Source organism: Phalacrocorax carbo, chromosome 4 (genome assembly GCF_963921805.1).
Source record: "Phalacrocorax carbo chromosome 4, bPhaCar2.1, whole genome shotgun sequence".
Taxonomy (NCBI): Eukaryota; Metazoa; Chordata; class Aves; order Suliformes; family Phalacrocoracidae; genus Phalacrocorax; species Phalacrocorax carbo.
Genome location: NC_087516.1, coordinates 38,437,119 through 38,450,793, shown reverse-complemented (window position 1 = coordinate 38,450,793; position 13,675 = coordinate 38,437,119). Strand labels below are relative to the sequence as shown.

Sequence of the window (13,675 nt, the reverse complement as noted above, 5' to 3'; positions counted from 1 at the left end):
CTAACATGGAGAGCTGGTGGGAGATTATAACTTTTGCATCATTCTTTCAGCTCTCCTTTGATAACAGGCTAGCACTAGTGTTGCCCTTTGCTTGTCTTTACTCCAAAGGAGTGTTCGCAGATTAGAGCAATACTAACTAGTCGAAAAAGGAAAGAGGAAAACACAAAATAAATGCCTAATAATTTTTTTTTTTTTATATATATAGTGCTCAGAGTGGAAGAAAAATGGGGAGACTAGATAACTACAGCTAAACAGAAGTAAGGGTCTTGCTGAGCTCAGTGGGGACACGAAGACAGGGATTCCTGCCTCACATTTACTATTTAGTTCTGAAACCCTCCCTCACCTGAGAGGCAGCGGTTTCCTCTCATAATTGCAAGGTTTCACTTATAAACTCAGCAATATCTTGCTGCTATGACAGGGAAGACCTCTCAGCTTCCACATCTTGCTGAGTTGTGGGAGTTGGATGACCCTGGGAGATCAATCTTTCCTGAATGGCGTGACCTCCAGGCTCCCCATGAGCTCAGAACTCAGGAGGATCTTCCATTGTGCAATATTTTGCACTGGCAGTGGCAGCTGGATCACAGGTCAAGGAGGAAGGTTTCTTCCTCTTTTGTTCTTTTTCTTCTCAACTGCTGTCTGCTATGTTAGCAAGACACAGTCAGCTAATTTGAAGTAGTTTTATCTTACTTCTGCAACAAGCCATCCATGGTGCTTAGAGCGACTGAATGGATGCAGAAACAGGGGAGCACAGAGGGAGACAGCACCTCTGTTTTTAATGTAACTGGTGGTTGTAGAAAGTAGTGATATGGTACAAAATAAGCCAGTGATGCCCCAATTTTAATAGTGTGTGTATATATATGTATAATAAATCTTTCATTTTCCTGAGAGAGTCAGCCATCCAAGACTTAAACCTGAATTATGGTGTTATTGTCTGTAGGCTAAATGACAGTAAATGTTTAAGAGACTGTTTGTGGGGTCTTGATAATACCAAATTTGTTAACAGTCTCATGGTTTGCATTATTCAACTGCAGACCCTCCATAAGGACTCCATAAGGATTGTCTGTCTTACATTAAGGTTTCAATATTTGATCAAGATATTGAATGAAGAAGTTTATTTCTGTAAGCTACTGAATGGACTTCTTAAATAGCAAAATTCTTCAACATGTGCTAAAACTGATGCATGGGTTTAGTGCTTTTGGCTTTAATGGATGTGTTTCGATAACTTAAATTCAATGTACTATCGCCAGAGAGCAATGAAGGGACACATTGCAAACGTACCTTATGTGTGACTGAAGACTCATTAACATTGTTACAATGCAATGAAAACATCACAGCATAAGCAAAATTCAAAACTGGTTGTGTATAGAGCTAATTTCTCAGCTGGAATGCATCTCTCTAACTTTATTGACTTAAAAATATTTTTATAAGAAAAATTAGAAAAATATGCTTGAAAATTTGATACACAAGTAACTATTGTCCAGATTTTATCCTGAAATTGCACACTTTTTCTTTAATGTTTTATAGGTTGTGGGTTTTTTTAAGTACATATTACATCACTTGCAGATAAATTCCTTTTTCTGTTTATTTACTGGTTTTGAAGTTGGGCACCCTCACTGAGAAATCACCAGTAAGTAACATTCTGTGTGCATTCTGAATTACGATATCACAAGAAATGCACGAAATTAGTAGCATCTGATTTGTGCCATTTCCTTAGGCTTTTTTAATACTCAGTTTTATTGCCTGGTTTAAATAAATGGGTTGAAGTGTTTTAATAGTGTTCTCTAATGGTGAAATAACTAAAAACACGCTTAACTTGTTTCCTCTTTGGCTTTGATATGATTGAAATTAGGCATTTGGGATAGTTTCTATGAAGATTTTCTCTTCGTAGTTATTAAGCAAGAGCTTGCAAAAGGAAAAGAAAAACTATATATACCCATCTTAATGATTTCACGTTTGGTTCCCTGCATCAAAAGTAGGTTGTTGATGATGATGAGAAAATGTTAGAATTTATTATTCATAATATTTTATGGATATAATTATTGCATAATTATTTATAATAAATAATACAACATATAATTATATGTAATATAATCTTATTACCTATAAATATAACATATATAATATAATTATTATACTAATATTACACTTTATTTAAGTATAAATATACTTGAATAAAGGTAGCATCTTAGCTACCACCACGCTGTGCTATCCTTAAACCCATGTAGAAAAGCCACCCCCTTCTGTGTGCCACAATCAAAAAAGCCTTTCAGCTGCCTGGGAGGAACTTGAATTTCTTCTAGGTTTACAATAAAGAAAGCTTTATTGTGAAGAGCTTTTCAGTGTTTGCTTAATATAAATTGTCTCAAAATTTTTTCAGAACTAAGGCTGTAAAACACAGGATTTTGGACTGTGCTTTCAGAGAGTCATGAGAGGACTGGCTGGAATCTCTAAGTAGAAAGAGCATGTAATGGAAGGGGATATGGGCAAGAGCACGAGGTAACTGGAATGTGGGCACATTGCAAAAATAAAACTATAAGGAAGGTTTTATGTGTGGATATTGACTGCGGGTAAATGCATGTCCAATGCTGAGCATTAAGGCTCCTGAAAGGATATTGGCAATTTATTCAGACGAAATAAATCTATTCTTTATTTGCAACTCACTTGAATTTCAGTATGCTTCTTAGAAGAAACAAAAAATGAAAAAAATCCTTCAAAATAATCAGTTGTTAATTAAAACTCATGTTTTATCTTGAAACAAAAAACACACATTGCATGCATGTTTCCCAGCATGCATGTTTCCTCTTTCTGATACTTGCCTTAAAATATAATTTCATTTTCCCATCCATTTTATACAGCATCAGAATCACCTAACTAGACTCAAGAAATTGCACAAAATATATAAATTGCTCTTTAGGAAGTATCCTGAAAATAGGTAGCCCTCTCTGGTCATTTTCTTTTCCTTACATTTAGGTGATGCCTTCTTTTTGACATGTTGCTGAACAACTCTGCTTTCAGTTGAAATCAATATATGTATGTGGCACTTCTTTAAATGATTAAGATTTTCAAATACAATGAGGAATTCCACATTTGGTTGTTATTATTATTAATGAAGCAAGCCTCCCAATTACTTGCTGTTTGTGACATTGGGGTTTTTTTTCCGTCCTCAAATGTATAGTCTTGTAATACAGAAGTACAAGTTTACAACTAACTTAATCTAAAATTCTGGATTGCTTTATACAATTAATAAGGTACTTTTAAATATTATCTTTGTCTCTTGTCTGTTAGTTTGAAGTGAGCTCTTCCATGAGCCTTTTTTTTAATGGTTACAGGCTTAGTCTTTTTAAAAGTTCTAGATTTTTCTTGCAGGGATTTATGAATCATACTTATTTTGTCATGCTGTATTTTACTACTTGCTCCACAGGAATTAGCATAAATAACAGGTCTACCAACCTGAAGTCATGGCAGAGAGTGGTGTCTGTTGAAATTCCATTTTCTCCACTGCAGACATCCAATAGTCCTGACTTTTTTTTTTTTTTAAATCTCTTTTAGGACTAAAACTCCCAGTCTCCTAGAATTAGTTCATAAATGACAGAAAGATAAGGAAATTATTTAAATGTATATGAAGGTTTTTGGGTGTAACACTCAGTGACCTAAATTAATTTCCGTTTGTCATGGAGGGCTTTTCATAATTGCTCTGTAACTTGTGTGTAGTTGTACTTTCAATGAAAATACAATTTTCAGCTTCCAAGAACAGTATACTGATGTAGATGAGCTACTTTCTGCAACAGGACTTTTATCTGTGTATCAGTAAATTGCCAAGAAGTGTATATATCTGAACAGCTTATAGCATCCTATGTTGAATTAAATATTGATGGTAAATATAATTTACATCCTGATTTCTATTTTCTTTGTTTTCTGTGAGAGCTGAGAATTTTATTTCAGGGAAAAAAAAAAAATTCTTAGCCAGGATATCTCAGGCTCAGACTCTAAACAGAACCTTGTGTAACCCCACTGGCTTCAAACAATGCAGCTTCTGTTTGTTAAAGTTGTTAGAATTAAGAATTTGTATCTTAGGTATATGTCAGGCCTCCTACAGGCCTATGACATTTAGAAGAAGTGTCTTGATGTAGGTTGTAATGACTGCTAAAATAAAACCTGCGAGTGATATATGAACAGATTGCTACTGTGAAAGTGTTTAAAGGTTTAGGACTCCTACTGATAAAACCACCAGGGAGAGTTTGTAGAAGATTACTCTCTTCTCACCTCTAATTGCATTATTTAAGTTGAACATTTTCTCCGCTGAATGGAGTGCAAATAATAAAACCTTTTCATTTATTATGCAAAGTCCTTTGCAAAGAAAGTAGAGAGACTATAGGAGTTAGGCTTGCTTTATTGTCTTAAATAACCACTGTCTGCAATGAAGCTCATGTTCAAAATGAAAATTGAAAATTAACTAAATCAATGGTGCATTAGGCCCTGATCAAATTGAGATATTGTAGCTATCTGTGGGGGGATGTTATTAACAAAATCTTTGTAATGCAGAAATAAGCATTTCCAGTGGAGAAGCAAAAGAAATGTGTCTTACAGAGTGAACTATCTAGAAACACCAGAAGATAGTTCTGCTGAGGAAAGGACTGAAATTCTTGAAGTCTTCTTTTCTACATCATTAATATAACTTTCTCTCCACCAATTTTTTTTAAAAAAAGATCAGCTTTTTAAATTGTGGAAACTACTATTGACAGAAAAAATTGATTATGGAAGACTGTGAAATATCATTCAAGGAAAGCCACACAGCAAAAGAAAAAACTATCCTTCCTATATGCCTATAACCTTATTTATACCTTTTATCTTACTGATAATAGACGTAAAGCGGGGAAATTTTTTTAACTGGTTTCAATTCAGTAATGACCCTTTTAAAGCTAGAGGAAATGTACAAATTAGCTTGAATATACGTTGCATTTTTCAGATTTGCTCAGATGTGAATCTCATTCCATTAAGAAGGCTTGGGCACAGCAAAATGAGGTACAGTAATAGGCCATGGATGGAAGGATGAAATATAACTTACATGTGCAAATGTAAAAGTTCCTCTGAGACAAGGTCTATGAAAACACTTGACACACATGTAGGTAAATTAATGTTGTTTATAAACCAGAATATGGCTTACTTTTTCATTGGCTATGGCTGTTTTGGTTTTTTAGCTTTATTTAATGGCTATTCAAGCTTAAAGTATAAAAATACAGGAAAAAATTACAAACATTTTATTTGTTGGCTTTTTTTACTTTTTGTCAATACTGCTTTTTGAATCCTGAAGGAGAAACTGATAGGAGAGTACTTTGTGAGGAAACGGAAATTCTTATTGGACACAGAGGGGAGAAAATGACTGCAAATTGTAACAATATATAGAAAACTCTCCATAAATTGATTAGTCACACTTTTATGTGCCATAGCTTGCACAGCACAGATTCAGTTTCATTGATTTCTCTGTAATTGACATAAAATGGTACACTTATTCTCTCAAGTTATTGCTTCTCAACATCACCATTTTTTTCCATTATGTGACGTACAATCGGTTCCATTTCTCGACCAGATATTCTTTTTCTGATCATAAAAATAGCCAGAGATTATATTTTTGGAGTGAGATATGTTTTGCCATCTAGATAAATGGCAGTAGTGTGAAAGGGGAGAATGCTGCAGAATTAAATGCACTCAAAGAGAAGTGCAGCATCAATCACTTCTTATTATGAATAACACCAGAAAAGACCAATAACCCTGAAATCAAAGGGCACTAACTCTGAAATGGGCAAGACCACATAGCTGTGAAATGTAACAGTTTTGTCTCTGATTTAGAAAATGGTTAAACATGGCCATTCTTGTTGTATACTCGTTTTCTGTAGTTGAGAACTCAGTGCCTCCTCTCTGCAGCTTCTGCTAGTCAAGATCCTATGGTCCTAAAAATACTTAGAGTTACTAAGCTTTCTCAGAATTAAAAGTGAAGCAAATAGAAGAACATGGTTTATTTTCAAAACTTTTAAGAAATCTATCTTCTAACAGAGCACATATGATTTAATTTCATTTTATTGTGCTGTGTACTTTCACAACCTGGTATATACATTCCTTGTATTGGTCAGGTTTATCTGTCCCAATATGTCTAAATTACCCATTCCCTCTGTCAGTTTGTCTCATGTGGGTAGAAAGGGAACTCTATGATTTGGTAATAATTATATAAAAGGATCAGCAGAATTAAAGAATTTTAATTTTGATGGTTTTGAATAGATTTTTATTTCTTAGGACATGCAAAGATTTATGTTTTACATTCATTGAGAAAGAGATGCTTTCTATATGGAGGCCATCACATTCTAGCATGCTAACAGTCATCTTGCTATATTTCTTCATTAGTCAACAAGGCACAACACTTGACACAGTCCAATGTGTTTCTTGTAACAGTAGGTGAATGTAATTTTGGTCTTTAAAAAGTTTGTTCTAAAGACAGTTTGACTTGTAAGCTAAGATCCCAGACAAATCTACAAGTCTGCTAGTAAAGCATGTGCCCTCTTCCCCCCAACTCCATCACCAGCTGATGAGCCAGTTCCCAATGCAGGCTGTGGAGCTGTGTTAGTGGAAGCCTTCACTAAGAATGAAGCCTATTAATGGGGCCACGATACGCATAGATTGCTAGCTGTAGTTGAGGGTGGGTGTCCAAATGTGCTGATGAACCCTAATAGGCTTTAATTTAATTTTAATGGGATATTTTAATCTCTTAATGAGTTAGTAATGCAGCTGATATACTTTTTTCTGTTGTTCCCCCCCCCCCCCCCATGCAAAGACAGAATCACTGGTTATATACTAGTAGTAGTTATGGAGTACCCAGAGTTGCCAAGACCAGTGCCTAATCTTCCAGGTATTTCATCTGTGTGTGTTTATAGAGTAAATATATATTTCTGTCATTGAAAGTTCCTGATGAATGAACTGTTTATAACAGAGGCCCAAGATCTTTTCAGCAAATAGTGTACAATGTATGAGGAAAGTCATCTTTCAAATACATACATTCTTTAAAAGAAATACCCATTTATTTTATTCAGCAGTCTTATTTTCAAAGAAGGCCATTTAAGCCAGTTAATGTACAACTCGAGGCTAAACAATGGAAAGAGTCTGTAAATCTTGTCTATTTGCACAACTGTGGATTTTTCCTCCTCAGAAAATATCTGAGCGCTGCAAAGATGGTACAGTTATCTCCATGCAGCCTTTAACAACCTTCCCTTGTATTCAGGGTGCAACAGAGCTGCAGCCCGGAGACACTTGGATGATGTAAACAGCCACTTAAAAGCCATCAAAGTTTCTGAACTTTTGCAACTTGTGTCATGTCTGAATAAGGTAACCACTCATCAGGATCCAAGATTTGAAGCCACTAATACCTTAATGCACAAAAAGTCACTGATCACACATTGTTCCTATCTTTCCAGCACCTGCATTTGCTTTACCTTTCAGTATGGCTTTTGGCACCTCTTAGTAGGTTGGTGAGTGCAGACAGCAAAGCCTCCAATCAGTGAGGAAGGAAACTTAGCTTTAAGTTGTTCTGCTTCTTTACGTTATGAAATTGTCTCTCATGAGGGAGCCAGAAGGAATATAAGACCATTTCATGCATGCTGACGTTGTCACTTGCGGGGGCTCTAACAAATAGTCTGATTTCTATAACTGAGTATTTCTGTATGATTCAGTGTAACTGACAGTACCAGAAACTAGCCCTAAGCAAATGAAATGCAACAGAAAATCTGCTGTAAGCAAATTAATCACAGTCTAAGTGATAGAAAACTTACACTTCATTTCTTTTCCAGGATAGATTTGTAACAGGAAGATAATTCCCTTTTCTCTCAGAAGGCTATGAAGGCTGTCAGGCGCTCTGGGGCAATGGAAACAAGTAGTTTATGCCTCCCGTAAATAAAGACACGAAATCACAGAATCACAGAATCACAGAATGGTAGGGGTTGGAAGGTGCCTCTGGAGATCATGTCATCCAACCCCCCTGCTTGAGTAGGTACACCTAGAGCAGGGGGCACAGATGTGCATCCAGGCGGGTTTTAAAATGTTTGTATTTGTGAACAAAGGCCAGAGTAACCTCATAAATCTGGCATTCTAGGCTTTGGCTCATGGGCTTAGACCACTGACAAATGGGTCACTGCCCCAGCTGTCTGCCCCTGCACTTCTCATTCAGTCACTCACCTTAATATTCTGTGCTATAATTTAACGCTACCTCTCTAGTACCATTTTTTAAGACATCTGCTTAAAAGATTGTTCTGTTGTTATTGCCTGGAAGCATATCTCTTTAACTAATTATCTGTGCTTCTCAAGATTTTTATTAAGAATGAAGTCTCTTGGACTTTATACAGCAGTGCCCCTGGGCTTGCTGTTCAAGAAAGGAGTTTAGACATTTTTTTTCTGGATATTTCACCATCCTCTTATCAAGATACTTCGAATCCTTACCAGTCCTTATTTATTTATCAGTCAGCAGTATCTCCTTCTAGTGCATCCTACAAATACACTTTGCACTTGAAGTATCTTCCTTTAAATTTTAGCAAATGCATTTAATGGGTTTGTGAGCTTAATTTTATTCTGATTATTTTTTTCACAGAATTCTCTAAAACCTCTGGTCACTGTGGTTGTTGGCTTGCTCTTTTCCTTCAGATCATAACTTTATTAAGGAGGTCATCAGAAATGTGCTTTCCAGTGAAAAATTGAGGAGCCAAGCAGATGACAAATGGAAGTCTATGAAAACCATACTTTCCAAAATCAATACTCACTGTGCATAAACCACGCGTATCTTGCTAAGGATGCTGGTGAGAATCCTGAGAGGCATGTGATTTCAAAGAAGCCATTTTGCAGACAGCGTACATCACAGTATTTTCCTCTTTGTAAGACTACCAGCTTTTCCTGAGAGGCAAGCCCAGTTGCCCTATCATGCAAAGTCCAAGAGATTTTGTTCTTATTTTAAAGTTGAAAAAGCTTAGCTTTTCTAAAGGATGTGAAAACTATCCTTTATGTTTGTACGTTTTTACATTTGCCATGGTAAGTGTTCTAAAGCTCTTCTTCACTTGGATTAATTCCCTTCCTCTTCAATGACTGTATTCGTTGGATTAAACCTATGGCTGGACAGACTTTAAAGCCAATAATGGGTAACCTTTTTCATGATACCATTATAATCCAATTCTCTGTTATCTAATTATTTTATGTCTTCAGAGGAAATAAGGTCATAATCTTAATTGTTTGCCTTTTAATATCTGTTGCTTTCATTTAGAGGCTCTAATGTTGTTTTTGGTACCATAACAGCTCATGCACCAGTATCCAATGAAAAACCAATAACTATGTCATTAGCTTTAAGACTGATAGTATAATCACCTTTTATTGCAACCTTATCCTTTGCTCTGATGAGAAATTAATATGAACTAGTCATGCTGGTTTGGTGGTTTTGTGGGTTTTTTTGGTCCATATTTGCAAACTATTTACCACCTACGTTTTATATCCGAAGATGCAAGGTTGTTTTTCAGAGCATAAACTTATGGATAGTTTCACATTTTCTTTTCTGTATGTCCTCATCAGAATCACATTTTACCTCTTTCGTGCTTGTGTAGGATACGGTAGTTCTCAAAACTTACTTTATGCTTTGGTTTTATTGTTTTACTCTGTGTCTAAAATAATCAAATTACTTAAAACTATACAGTCCATCAGAATTGCTTGTTACAAAAAAGCAACTTCATAAAGCATGTCTTTCCTGATAGCCACACATTGCATGCAATTTTAAGTTGACTTGCCATAGGTGTTAGATAAAATGTAGGTTTAATGATCAAGCCGTGTGTATGTGTTCACAATGAGCCTCTTGAAACTGTTGCTAGGAATCCAATGATTTCAATTCTAAAGAAATTTTAATTTTTTTAAAATAAGAAACAGTCTCATATGAATGTAAAATCAAATACAACCAAATTCACTAATCGTCCTTTCCTTTTAAAACTGGAGTATATATCAAACGACAAAAGATTACAAAACAATGGGATATTCCAAACCAAAAGGCCACAGATTGTTTGCTGTATTTATTTCTGAAGTTAGATCAGCATTCATGTTTTAATCAACTTCAAGATTTAAGACAATAATAAAAGATGTTGGAAGATTGATATTTCCAGGTCTGCTGTAACATCCTGAATGAGGAGCTAATTAAATTTAGTACTTATCTCCTTCTTATCAGTTCAGGGGTGGTAGCCAAGTTTTTTCATTGTATAAACACAGTAAATCCTGCCTCTGCACTTTGGTAGCAGGAGAGCTTTGTAGGCAGCCCTGTGCAGGGTTCAGTGAGTAATCCATTCTCAGAGTGATAAAGGCAGAGCACTCAATCTGCAGGTCAGGATGCAACAGGAAAGGCTATAGTTTACCAAGAGTCTATAAATGATAAAAGCTTTCCTTGACCACAGGCTACTTACATTGATTGAAATTCCACCATAGTCCAGATATGTTAAAACAATATAAAGATACAGTTTAACTGTAAATAAACAGAAGTATTACAAGTGATTAACTTCCTACACTATCATGTTTTTGTTATTATTTTTATTTCTGCAGCCCTTTCTCCTCTTTGTAGCAAGGTGTTTTAATGTGAAGGAAGCTCCATACTTTGTGAATGGTCAGATTAAAGAGAACTCATATTTTTCTCTGAAAAGGTGCTTTCTCTTCCTCCCCAAAGTAATACAAAAATGTGAGGTTTGGTTTTGCTACTGTACTGCCTTTTTACTCAAACCTTTTCTTTGAAAGCAATTTTCAGTCCTTTGGATTTCGTATTTGGTATTTTCCCCAGTAATCTGGCCTTTTGTTTCCTCTGCTGAGATTGGTGGATGCTGTATTAAACCCATCAACAAATAACTTCCTGAGGGAGACAGCAATACTTCTTTTGGCTTCAGGTACCATAAAGAAGAACTTTATGATTTCACCATTGCCCTTTAAAATTACCTTATTCTTAAAACATAATTTGACATCCTGACTACCTAAAATGAAGCTATCATGGAATTCTATATTAATTTAAATATATGTATATATATAACTTCATGACTGATAAAAAACCTCATGATTCCTTTACTGAAGTGATGTTTTCTTCACTATGAGGGTGGTGAGGGTACCTGGGAACAGGTTTCCCAGAGAAGCTGCGGATGCCTTCTCCCTGGAAGTGTTCAAGGCCAGGCTGGATAGGGCTTTGAGCAACCTGGTCTAGTGGAAGGATTGGAACACCCACCACCACCACCACCATGGCAGGGGGACTGGAACTAGATGATCTTTAAGGTCCCTTCCAAAGCAAACCATTCTGTGATTCTATGGTGAAGGAGCTTGAAATGAGCTCAGAGAAGTTTTCTTTCTGTTCTCAGAAGCAGTAAAGAAAAAGGCAGGTGTTAAATTTGGGCTAAATCAGATCAAAATGGTAATACAGAGGTAACAAACTAAAAATAATAGCTTTTGAGTTCAAAAGTGATGTTTAAGCTCACATCTCCCTGCTATTATGCCTTTTTCTCCGTCTAGCTATTTATTGCTCCTTGAACATACTATCAAAACACTTAAAAACTCTTGACAATGTCTTGAATTAAGGAGGCAGAGGAAAGGGGTGGGTGTGATATGTATCACATGAGGAAATCAAATATATTTTTATTTTTAAAACTTTCTAACAGTTACTAACTTGCACTGGACTGACATTAGTTCCTTTTGCTAAAGTATTTTCTGTATCCAAGAATATTAAAAAATCACAAAAGCTCCATGAAAGTACATTCATAAGACTGTATAGAATAAGTTGTAAGTTTAAATATTTATTACCTCCACTGTAGATAAAATAGCATATTATAGAAACTCACAGGTTGAAGAACAGAATCACAGCTATAGTTGGCTGAGAGAGCAAATAATCATAGTTATCTGTTCTTATTAAACTTGGAGAAAAAATTGTTTTTACAAACCACTACAGCTGTTTAATCGTATCCATAAAACCTGCAACTATTTGTCTATAGAAAGAGCACGGACAAGAAAGTAGCTAAATATATCACTGACTAATATCACAGCATGTAATTCAATCTGCTGCACTCCTAAGGCTCAAATCAATGACAGTCATGGCAGCCATACAAAGTCAAGGTTAGGGTATGTAGAAAACTGTTGTTAATATACTGTGCTTCAGTGTGTTTTCAAAATCTATGATTTTCCTTCTGGCATTATGTAATACAAATAGAGGAATTATGCTTTACTTGTTCTCTAATATTTAACTATTGCTTATGGATATTGCACTAACATTTCCAGAGCTATCTTTCCACCTGTGGAAGTTAGAGTAGTACAATCTCCTTCCACATATTACTAACTTAGAGAAATATGCCACATTGGTGCTCCATTCAGGGTTGGCCCCAAAGCAGTTACACTTGGTCCCAAATAGGCCATCATGGATCCCTTTTAAGCTCTGTCTGGTGGGCACTGGGAGATATAGATATATATATATGTGGTATATGGGCTCTTTTCTGCAAATGGGGCAGTGTGCACATGTAGGAGACAGGGAACATACCAACAGGTAGTCCTTATGGACATTATACCTAGGACTCAAGTGTGAAATTTTGGTCTGGCAATATAGATGAGCTTGTAAAGATGAGGAAATGTTTACTCACCTCTCATAGTACGAGATGGCTGTTAAGTAAGACAGGTGTGGTCTTCATTAAATGGCGAAAGGTGATTTAGGTCAAGGTAAGAGACAAAGAAGGGAAGCAGAGAAAGAGTTGTAAGTTAGCCACATCTTAGCATCTTCCCAGGGAAATGGGCTTACATCCAGTACTTCATCCTGGGCAGAGTGAATAATCTGCGTCATTATTGGCAGGAAACAATAATATAATAGTAGACATTGCAGTAAGTCCTGCCTGAAAATTTCAAAGTATCTTCTATTGAGGATATAAATCTGAAGTAGCTATCTTTCTTTTCTAATGCCTTAGGTCTAAATATATTCTGTTTTCCATAGAGAGCATCTATAATTTAAATGATTTACTCTGTGCATAAAGAGTGTGAATTCTCCAAGTGTTCCTGCTTTTATTTCTGAAAGAAAGCCCTTGGAAAAAACCCTTAACTATACAATCATTCAAGATGCGGGTACAATCTCTGAAGTACTGCTTCACCTTAAAACTATCAACATAGAAACACATTTTGAAAACAACAAAGTGACTGCTGAGTGTATGAACAATATTGAGATGGCAGTATAAGATCAGTCACTTTTCCTAGATCTTTAATATCAAAGCAAAGGCAGAATTTGACTGAGATTAAGGTTACCACAAATAACAAGATACAAACATTTGTAATTTCAAGTGGTGACTAAATCAGTGTGTAGGGGTTATATTTTATATCCACACTATGTTAGAGCAGTATTTCCTTCTGGCATTGTGCTGTACTCATTTTTCTTGTGACACAGGCTTTATAGGCTATGTGCAAATGTCTCCCATTATCTATAACAAAACCTCTCTAATTGATGCAAAATATACAGATGCTATAAATTACTGACTTCCAGCTTTAAATTCACTAGTAATTGGGGGGAAGGGTGGAATAAAGGAGCTATAAGTAGAGCTCTGCTAAACACTTCTTATTGTATTATATTTGCTTTTGTTAGTGGCTGTTGAGCTTTCTCCACTCTCTTATCTTT

At 35.7% G+C, this 13,675-nt stretch overlaps 1 long non-coding RNA gene across 1 annotated transcript in view; it reads left to right on the top strand.

The window, feature by feature from the left end:
• LOC135313265 (uncharacterized) overlaps positions 1-13,675 on the top strand; it is a 542,083-nt gene that overhangs the window by 253,294 nt on the left and 275,114 nt on the right. The gene's annotated exons all lie outside the window — the stretch shown is intronic.